The sequence below is a fragment of the Notamacropus eugenii genome, chromosome 5 (assembly GCF_028372415.1).
Source record: "Notamacropus eugenii isolate mMacEug1 chromosome 5, mMacEug1.pri_v2, whole genome shotgun sequence".
Lineage (NCBI taxonomy): Eukaryota > Metazoa > Chordata > Mammalia > Diprotodontia > Macropodidae > Notamacropus > Notamacropus eugenii.
In genome coordinates this window covers 46772627-46782368 of record NC_092876.1, presented here as the reverse complement: position 1 = coordinate 46782368, position 9742 = coordinate 46772627, and the positions used below count along the sequence as shown (strand labels likewise).

General features: G+C 41.3%; 1 long non-coding RNA gene across 2 annotated transcripts; it reads right to left on the bottom strand.

The window, feature by feature from the left end:
* Window positions 1–297: 297 nt before the first annotated feature.
* On the bottom strand, window positions 298–5166 carry LOC140504149 (uncharacterized). Of its 2 annotated transcripts, XR_011966977.1 has the most exons (4): window positions 5070–5166; window positions 4827–4891; window positions 2382–2429; window positions 298–2253 (listed from the first exon to the last, which is right to left on the bottom strand). It is a non-coding gene; the product is annotated as an uncharacterized lncRNA (long non-coding RNA). The 2 variants fall into 2 exon arrangements; XR_011966976.1 differs by having other exon boundaries at window positions 298–2429.
* Window positions 5167–9742: the final 4576 nt, after the last annotated feature.

Below are 9742 nucleotides of genomic sequence, written 5' to 3'. Positions count from 1 at the left end.
CCTGCGACAAAGTCCCAAGCAACCTGCCCTAGTTATAGCTCTGATATGACCAAAATTTCCTCTGGAAAGATAGAGAGTTGTATATTATGGTTTGCAAAGTATAGTTTGGAAGTGAGGAACCCCAGATGCTCCCTGGGTCGAAAAACTATCAATGTAGGCAAAGTATAGCAAAGAAAGGGGAGCTTCCCACGTGTCACAAAAGAGAAGGGGAGAGAGAGAGAGAGAGAGAGAGAGAAGGAGGGAGAGAGAGAGAGAGAGAGAGAGAGAGAGAGGGAGGGAGGGAGGGAGGGAGGAAGGGAGGATGGCGAGAGAGACAGTGTGGTGCAATGAATAGACCACTGGATTAGGATTCTTGACCCCAGGGTTCCAACTCCAGTTTTGCTGCTTGCTACCCTGGGTGAGCCCTCTGAGTTTGCCTTTATGGGGAGGGGTTCGGATTAAATTGCCTTTACACAAGAACTAGATGATTTCTAAGGGCTCGTCTAACTTGAAATCTGTGAGCTCTGCTCACAGCAATGAGGAGCTATGACTTGGGAGAGATGAAGTTGGGCGGGCTGAAGCTCTATCCACTGTACCATCCAGCTGCCCTTACCACACTTTGGTAATAGAGGGGATAGATTCCAGATGCAATATGAGACGTCCATTTTTGGACACATCGAATGTGGGGATTTGTTGGGCTTAACTACGTATATTTGTTATGGAAATTTTCTTTTTCTTCTTTTATTTTTCAATTAGAAGTTGGAGACAATTGGAAGGAGAGAGAATAAATTCTTGTGTAAGTAATTAGTTAATTAATTTTAAAAGAAAGTTTTATCTCCTCTATGGAATCTTCCCCACTACTCTGACACCAAGTAATCTCTTCCTTCTGAGTAATGTAGTTATAGTTGTGTAGTATTCTCTAAGACTTGTAGGTGGTGCAGAGGAAAGAGTGGAGTCAGGAAGACCCTGAGTTCAAATTCAGCCCAAGATACATCCTACCTGTGGAACCCTGGGTAAGTCACTTCAGCCTGTTTGCCTCAGTTTCCTCATATGTAAAATAAGCTGGAAAAGGAAAGGAAAAGGAAAACCCCCAAAAGGGGTCACACAACTGAAACCAACCAAAGAAGCATTCTCTAATTCCTTATTAAATGTTAGTATCTAGTTAGATTAATAATCCTTCAGAGTAAGTCCTGTGTCTCTTATTGTTCTAGAATCTCCCACAACATATTAACAGTTGATCAACAAACATTTAAATGCTTATTATGGATAGACACAATGCTCTGAGGTTCTGTCACTTACCACCCAAGTGACCTCAGGTAAGTCACATATCTCTGGGTCTCAGTTCTACTATCTGTAAAATGAAGGTACAATATTAATAAGATGTACAAGTGCTTTACGTATGTTATTTCATGTATTCCTCACCACAACTCTGCAAGGAAGGCACTATTATTATCCCCAACTTACAGATGAAGAAACTGAGGCAGAGAAAAGACTAGATGAGTTGCTCAAGGCACTAGTAATGTCTGAGTCAGGATATGGACTTGGGTATTCCTGACTCCAGATCCAACTGCCTCAAGTATTATTATTCTATAAATATTATTATATCCATTTTACAGATGATGAAACAGAGTCTGAAAGAGGTTAGGTGACTTGCTCTGGGTTGCATGGCTAGGAAGTGTTGGGTGCAGGATTGGCACTCAAGTTTTCTTGACTCCCAGTCTAGAGCTCCATCCACTCCTGCATCTAGCTGGTTATAAAGATGATAAGAAAAGTCACCTCCCCCAGTTTGTTGGCAGATATGGAGAGGTTTGGGTGTGGAACAAACATTGCCAGTAACATCAGGACTTCTTTTTTTTTTTAATGTTGGTTAGTTTTGCTGAACGATTCATTTTTTTGTTGTTGTTTTCATCCTTCTAAGAGATGTTGCTCTGAGGGGAGGAGGGAAGGAGATGGGAGATGTGTAGGTGATGTAAAAACAAAACGTATCAATATCACTTTTTTTTTTAAAAAAAAGAGGGATTTCTTTAATTCACACTGGTGCCTTCCCTTCCCTCATGAAAGCAGAACTCTGCTCATTTTCCCCCTGCCTGCTGCTGTCTGAAGCTCCAGATGTTGTGGTGTCCAGTCAATGGGCAGTGACATCTGGCCAGCTGTTACAGGAGGTGGTTCGCTGTATCCTGCCTATGAGTCACCCATGAGCCAAGCTATGCAATTGGGGAGCAGCGTTGTAGGCGCTGAGATCCGGTGTTTGCCATTAGACCGTGGGAGCAAAGACTAACAAAAATGAATAGAAAACAGCTGGGAAATGAATTCCCTCCTGACCAGCTCAGAAGGGGCTACAGTCAAAGTACTTCCCTTCCTGGAAAGATGGGAGGCCCATGAAGAATGGAGGCTTTTCTTACCTCCAGATTCTTGTCTTCTCCTTTTCTCTTAACCCTTCGGTAACTCATCTGCACCAAAAAAAAAACAAAACAAAAAACAAAAACCCAACAACAACAAAGTTCTGACTTTTAAAAATTATTTAGAAAAATTATTTTAAAAAATGAATAGCTTGTCAAAAATTTTAACTGTAAAAGGTTTAAATTAATTCCTTCCCCCCCCCTTATATAGATCAGATTTAGCTAACAAGACCCAAGAAATATACAGACCATAGCTTTAGAGATGGAAGGAACATTAAGTTAACAAGTACTTATTATACACCGATGTGGTGGCAAGTACTGGAGATACAAAGAAGGAAAAAAATCAGTCCCTGTCTTCCAGGATTTATGGGGCCATCTAAGTCAATCCCTTTATTTTATAGGTGAGGAAACTGAGGCCCACAGAAATTAAATGACTTATCCAAAGATATACAGGACCCTTAGAGCAGGAAAGGACCTCAGAAGTCAGTTAGTCCCCCCCCCCCCCCCCTTTTATAAATAAGGAACCTGAAGCCTGCAGGGACATCTGATAAGGGATTTGCGCAAGATTATCCAGTGTTAAAGGTGGGATTTGAACCCTGAGCTTCTGACTCCTGAGCCTGGGCTCTTCATCAACATTAATTGGTAAATTCCTGGGTATATAGTGTATATGCCTCCAGATTCTTTGCACTGTAGGAAAGTAGCTTCATTCTCTTAAAAATGATTAACTTGTAAAATGAAAATGATTTCCTCATTTGCTGTCAGTTCCAGAATCTCATGTAATAATAATTATGTCACATATGAGATGAGAATGAACTCATTGGTAATTTGGTAGATAGAGTACCAACCCTAGAGTCAGGAGGATCTGAGTTCAAATATGACCTCAGACACTTGCCAGTGTCTGGGCAAGTGACCCTGGGCAAGTCACTTAACCCTGATTGCCTCTGGAGAGAGACAGAGACAGACAGAAAGAGACAGAGAGGATGAAATCATTAAGCTCTCTCACACTGTTGGCTGGAGCTGGAATTCTATAAATCTGGAAGATTGCCACCTAACACTTCCTGGGAGAGAGTATGGGACAGAGGAAAGAGCTTTGGCCTAAGAGTCAAAACACCTGGGTTAAAATTCTGGCCCGGTCATGTCATTTCTCCTCTCTGTACCACACGATTCCCATCTGTAAAATAAGGAGGTTGTGCTAAAGTGCCTCTGAGGTCCTTTCCAGCTCTACAACTTTGATCAAATAAGAGAATGAAGAACAAGCAGTCTTTATTTTCATCTGATGCCAACCCGGATTACTTTAGGAGCAAACAAGCCTCCTAGGGAATGTCTCCTGGAAGCTGTTGCTCCTCAATACACTTTGGGAACTGGGAAATCACTGTCTTGTTTTCTCAGAAGTGTTTTCCATTTCCTGGCTATAAAAGAGAGGATCACTGGTGTCACCTGTTTATTGAAATAGTCCTTAAACACACACACACACACACACACACACACACACACACACAGAGTTTCATTTTAATTCCAACCACACAAGACTTAAGTTCAAACAAACTGAAAAGGGTCCTCAGATGTCAACTGCTCCAACCCCTTCACTTTACAGAAAAGGAAACTGAGGCCCAGGGAAATGAAGTGATTTATCAGATCTTAGATTTAGAGTTAGAAGAGACCTCAGAGGCCATCTGCTAACAGTCTTGAAAAAACAAAGGCCCAGAGAGTGATTTTCCCCATTAGATTGTGAGCAGTTTGAGGACAGGGACTCATTCTTTTTTGGTATCCCCAGCACGTATTACCGAGCTTGGCACATAGTAGGTACTTAATAAATGTTACTGACTGACTCTGACTTGTCCAAGAACCCTGTTGGGTAATGACAGAGTTGCCTGAGGGGTCAAGTAACTTCCTCAAGGTCAGAGATGAACCTTGAATCCAGAGCACTCTCATATTCTTGTTTGAAAAGCCATTTAGTGTAATCAACGCAGGGTATTCAGAGCCCATGGAGTAAGGTGCACAGCCTGGGAGGAAGGGACTGCAGAAATATTAGTATGTACAGTTTACAGATAAGGAAACTGAGTCTGAGAGAGGTGAAGTGACTTGTACATATTCAGGAGGACCATGGATTCAAACAGGGTCTTCTGGCTCTGTGGTCCAGCGGTCCTTCCTCTCACCAAGCTACCTCCCAAAGGGGAGCAAATGATTTAAGAGCTATTACAAAGCAATGGAGAGTTCCAAGAACTAAAGTGCCCAAGAGGCCCCGAGGGAGCCTCCTCATTGGGGTTTGCCACCAGATACTGCCCATCCAACCCTGAGCAAGCTCGTCCTCTCCCAGGTCTGTCCCTGACGCCAGGGACTTTGGGTGCCACATGAAGACCTTGCCACAATGCCTCAACTGCCTTCTCACCCTGAAAGATCCCTCCACCCTGCGGCGTCCTTCTTCTATTAGTGAATTTTTCCCCGTACCTCCATTTGAGGAAGTGCTTAGGTCAGCCAGCCTTCGCTGCTCTTTCAGCTCTGCTGCTGACAACCTGTAAATACCAGTAGGACAATTCCAGTTGGGCAACACAGTTCCTTCCCTTCCTCCCTCCCTCCCTCCCTCCCTTCCTTCCTTCCTTCCTTCCTTCCTTCCTTCCTTCCTTCCTTCCTTCCTTCCTTCCTTCCTTCCTTCCTCTCCCTCTGTCCATTTAGGGAAAATCATACCCTTACCTGCAGGTGGTCTGCCAAAGGAATATAAATTTTGATCACTGAAACCTCACAAGATATCTTGGGATTGGCTGGGTCAATTTCTCTTTTAAGGACCATGCCTTAAACCCAAACCCCTCTGGCTCTCCTTGATTGGCCGACAATAGGTCCCAGTCCAGTCTTATTTAGTTATTGTTTGGGTGCAGAGTAAGCATAAATAACAATGGTTTCTGTTTTGGCCAGAAACCCTGAGAGTCTTCCCCTCCCAGATTGATTGCCTTTTATTGACTAGGTAAAAGAGAGCATTCTTTGCCTCATTCTTTTGATCACTGAATGGGGTTTGCTTCAGACAAACTGAGACCTGGAAACAACCTGAGCTTAAAAAAGGCCAAGGTCTTGCACTGCATCCAGGGCCATCTCCCATCATCCTGATATCTATCTAGCCACTGGACCCCGATGGCTCCCTTGGAGAAAGTAAGGCCTCTTAAATCCAATTCGCTTGCAAGTCATGACATCACTTTCCTGGGGTCATGGTCCTGTTCCAGAAAGGACAAACAACAGCTCTGTTCTGACTCTCGGACCGAGACCAGGAAGGTTCTTCCTCCCCACCCTCTTTTCAGCTCCCTTTTAAGAGCGTTCCTTCCCCATCACAATATAAGCTCCTTGAGGGCAGGAACCGACTGTCTTTTTGCTTGTATTTTTATTCTCAGCAGTTAGCATAGTGTTTGCCATACAATAAATGCTCATTCATTTGTTTGAACCACTTCAAGTAAGTTTATGAGACTCCAAGTTCCAGAGTAAGTCGTGGTCTGCATTGGTAGTGGGAACATAGACATATGCATGAGGGCACACCTCACTGTCTCAAAAAAAGTTGATATTCGCTTCCAAATTAACTACAAAGGACCTATGAAGGAAGACGCCATCTGCATCCACAGAAAAAACTGAGGTACAGAATAATTTTACATATGTATTCATATATATATATACATATACATCTATTTATGGCTGTGATAGCAATCTTGGTGGGGGTGGGGGGAGAAAAAAAGGTTACATGATAATTTCTTGTATAATTAAAAGAAATAGCAAGTTGTACATGTTGACCTGAAAACTTGGTTAGAGAAAAGGCAACATGGCTAAATGCATACATTTTACGATTTAATTAATTAATTGATCAATTCCCTATAGGGAATTTAGCCATGTTGCCTTTTCTCTAACCAAGTTTTCAGGTCAACAGTTATGGCGCCCAAACGTGGATTGGAACTGAGGAACCGAATGGACATTTCCTCATCTCGCCAATGCCAGGGCTCCGGCGCCAGTAGGAACTGTTTTTCCTAGAGTTCTGGGCCTTGACCGCTTCCAAAGGACTCAAAAATTCCCTTTAAAGATAACCGCAGGACAGAGACCACTCTGCGTAAAAACGCCTCTGTATTAATTAGGTCTCCTCTGAAGATCGATCTTGGGTAATCAGCTAGCTATGGGTCAGTCAAAAACTAGAAGTAGAAATCCGGCTGACAAGACCCCTGCTTCTTGTGTGTCAAGCCGTTACCAACCTGATGATCACAGGTATTGCTAGCACTAGTGTCAATCAACTAAAGATAGCCCTAAATTACGTTGGCCACCACAGGGCTCTTTTGGACAAGTTATTTTAAGTTTTAAGGCCAACAAAACAACTAGCCAGCAGCGAGGACGTTTCATCCTGGGCTTGCTGAATTGGCTGAGCGAGAACAAAAGACAGGTAGCCTCTTCCCTGTAGGGCTGGGAGCTGCTTCAGCACCTAGCCGTATCCTGGCAAAAATCCTTTCTTCTTCAAGGGCTCCAGTCTGTCCTTCCCTTCACTCCCTCCGTCCTATTTCTTACCCCCTTTCTTCCCTCCCCTTCCCCTTGAAGGCCTCTGATCTGGGGAAACTGACGACACCTAGATGCAATCTTTCCCCCTCGCCTTCCCCTACCTTAGACCTCAGGAAGGCAGCTTCTGTTCAAGCCTCTGTTGCCTCCCTCCTCCCCTTTCCCCCTCCCCGCTTTCCTGTAAGGGCTCTCTGGTCCTGAAGAGGACAGTTACAATCCACCTAAGAACTAAAGGCCTGAACCTATTCCCATGGGGCCTGTTTCTTTAAGACAGTCAGAAACTTTGGGGCACCAAGACTCCCCACCCCTCCAAAGACCTTAGGGGTGCTCTGAGCAAAGACTGCAGGATTCCCCTTTATTATCACACCTTGGATTCTTGCAACATCCTTTCCTCAGAATGATAATAGCCAATTCATGATGGGGATTTCTAGCAAGCTTCTAATTGCCTTCTCTCTCTGGGTTGTTGTTTTTTTTTTTTTTTTGTGAGCTACATTTGTATTTGTCCTGTTGTCAGTTTGTCTGTTGCTGTATGTCCCTGTCCGTATCATGTGTGCTGTGAATGAGTGTGTTATCTTGTAAGATTTAAGTGCAAGCAGCTGCACTTCAAGGGCTGCAGCTAGGGAAATAAACAAACAAAACTTTGAGACTTTTCCTTGTCATTCTGGTCTGGCCAACCTGGAATTACAATGGAAAGTTAGATCATCTTAGGTAAAATCATTTTAGCAGATTTGTATGTTGTGAAATTAATCAGAAATGTTTCGGGAACTGATCATTTGAAATTACTCCTAAGATTGTGAGTAGCCCACCTTTCTAGGTAAAGCATTCCGCCCACCCTGTCCTAGCACCTGCATATCGCCTTAGGGGCTCAGTAAATTCTGTTGCAGTGGGAGGTTGGGGGAAAACGTGGAAGAATCAGGCCTGTAGCGAGCATTCTCTAAACTCTGCCTGCGAAAGTCACCACTGGGACATCAGTTTCTCTGCTCGTGGTAAGCTTCACTTCTTTGTTCTAGTTGCAAAAAAAAGTATTTTATCTCTGTTTGACCCATTTTCTGATTTGTAAAAATAATTATGCTTGTTGTTATGGGATCAAAATGATAAAATGATTGTAAAATGTTTAACATAATGACTGGTATATGTTACATACAGCATTATTATCTTTCTAATGTAATTGTTACCTTTGAAGTGGTTTTAATTGCTAAAAGTAATAAGATCAATAACTTCTGGAAATGCAGATTATACCATCTGTAGTTATTGTTGCGTTAAAACTGTATTTCTAGGATTGTATTTCTGAATTTCTCTTAGATTGTGAAAATTGAGTGACCACTGTAATCTAGAAATAGTGCTAGACAAAGCAATTTTTAATTTTAATTTTGTTGAAACTAAAAGATGTTGGGAAAATTGTGTAACACCAGTTATGTTACTTTATCAGTCCTGCTAACTTTGTCTTATAATGTTTTGTAATTACCATTTAGAAAACCAGGTATTTTCACCCTTGTCTGTTAAAAAAGTTAAAGCTAAAGAATTTGGCTATCTTCTGTGAAGTTGCAGGATTGTTAACTCAGTTTTTTGGGATTACTGTTTTAATACTGAAATCTAAAATTGTTAAGTGATTCCTGTGTATGGAAAGGAGGGAATGGAGGGAAAACTTTATTTCAATTCCTTCTGTTCATTCAGAATAGTCCTCTCATTTCTGTGGGTAAGATCATCAGTCCTAGTAAAGGAATTTGGTTGGTTAATGCAAATTCTAAACAATGAATATTACTTGTGCAGAAGTTATAATAGAGAGAATTTTTAATAATTGGCTTTTACATCAGGACAAGTTTTAAATCTGAGAAGGAAAGATATTAAATGGAATCCCTTACGTGTGTGTGTTCTGGTAAATCTTTATTGTTTATTGTAACTCCAAGAGAGTGGAAATAACTGTTATCTGACTCTAAGCTGTGATTAGTGAGACTTGCTGTTTAAGGTAAAAGGCATTTGGGACCATAACTATTTTTGGTTTTGAGTTTGAATTTGGGTATAGTTGTCTGCATTAAATCAGTATCTGAGACACATGCTACAAAGGAATATTGCTCACCTGACTAAACACTGAGGGGACAATTCTAAACTCAATCTAGGATGGGCTCCCCCTGGCTCAGTTTCCCTATTGTGTTCCTTTAAAAAGGAATGTTTCTCACCTGTCTATTCCTGAGTCTGGCTATGAAACAGATACTGCATGACTGGAGAATTTCACTCGTATCTGAATTCAAACAGAGTAAAGGATGTTTTATCCTGTCGTATTTGGTATGTCACATGTCCCTGCTTTTCCCTTCTATAGCAAATTTCTGTGGTCAATAACAAGTGACCAGCAAAACATGTGAGCCTTTTGTGTAATCTTACTGGGAAATCTAATATTATTTTTATCTGAAATTAGAATATATGCAGGAATTTATGTAAACTACTTAAGACTCACTTTAAGATGTTCCCATTGTTTAAAAGGATTTTAAAAGCAACAGTGTTTTTCTGTGAGTCAGTCTCATATCTAAGAATACTGTAATAATTAAGAATTCAGTTTGTTATAATACTTTGGAAATGCATATTACTTAAGAACATTTTTGTAACAACTCAGCTTTAATGAATTCCAGTTTTAAAGGTTTATTTTTGTTTGAGAAAAAAAAAAAGAGATATCAAGCATTTTAAAAGTTCCCAACTAGTTTTCTTCATAAGAGTTTAGTGAACATCAGAGTAAATTTTAAACTGTTTTTAAAGAAGGGAAACACTTTTTGAAGAAATATTTTGAAAAATCATGTGTGATTCTTAGAAGGCCTACTAAAACTTCAAAATAATATGCTGTTAAATTAAGCTGTTTTGAT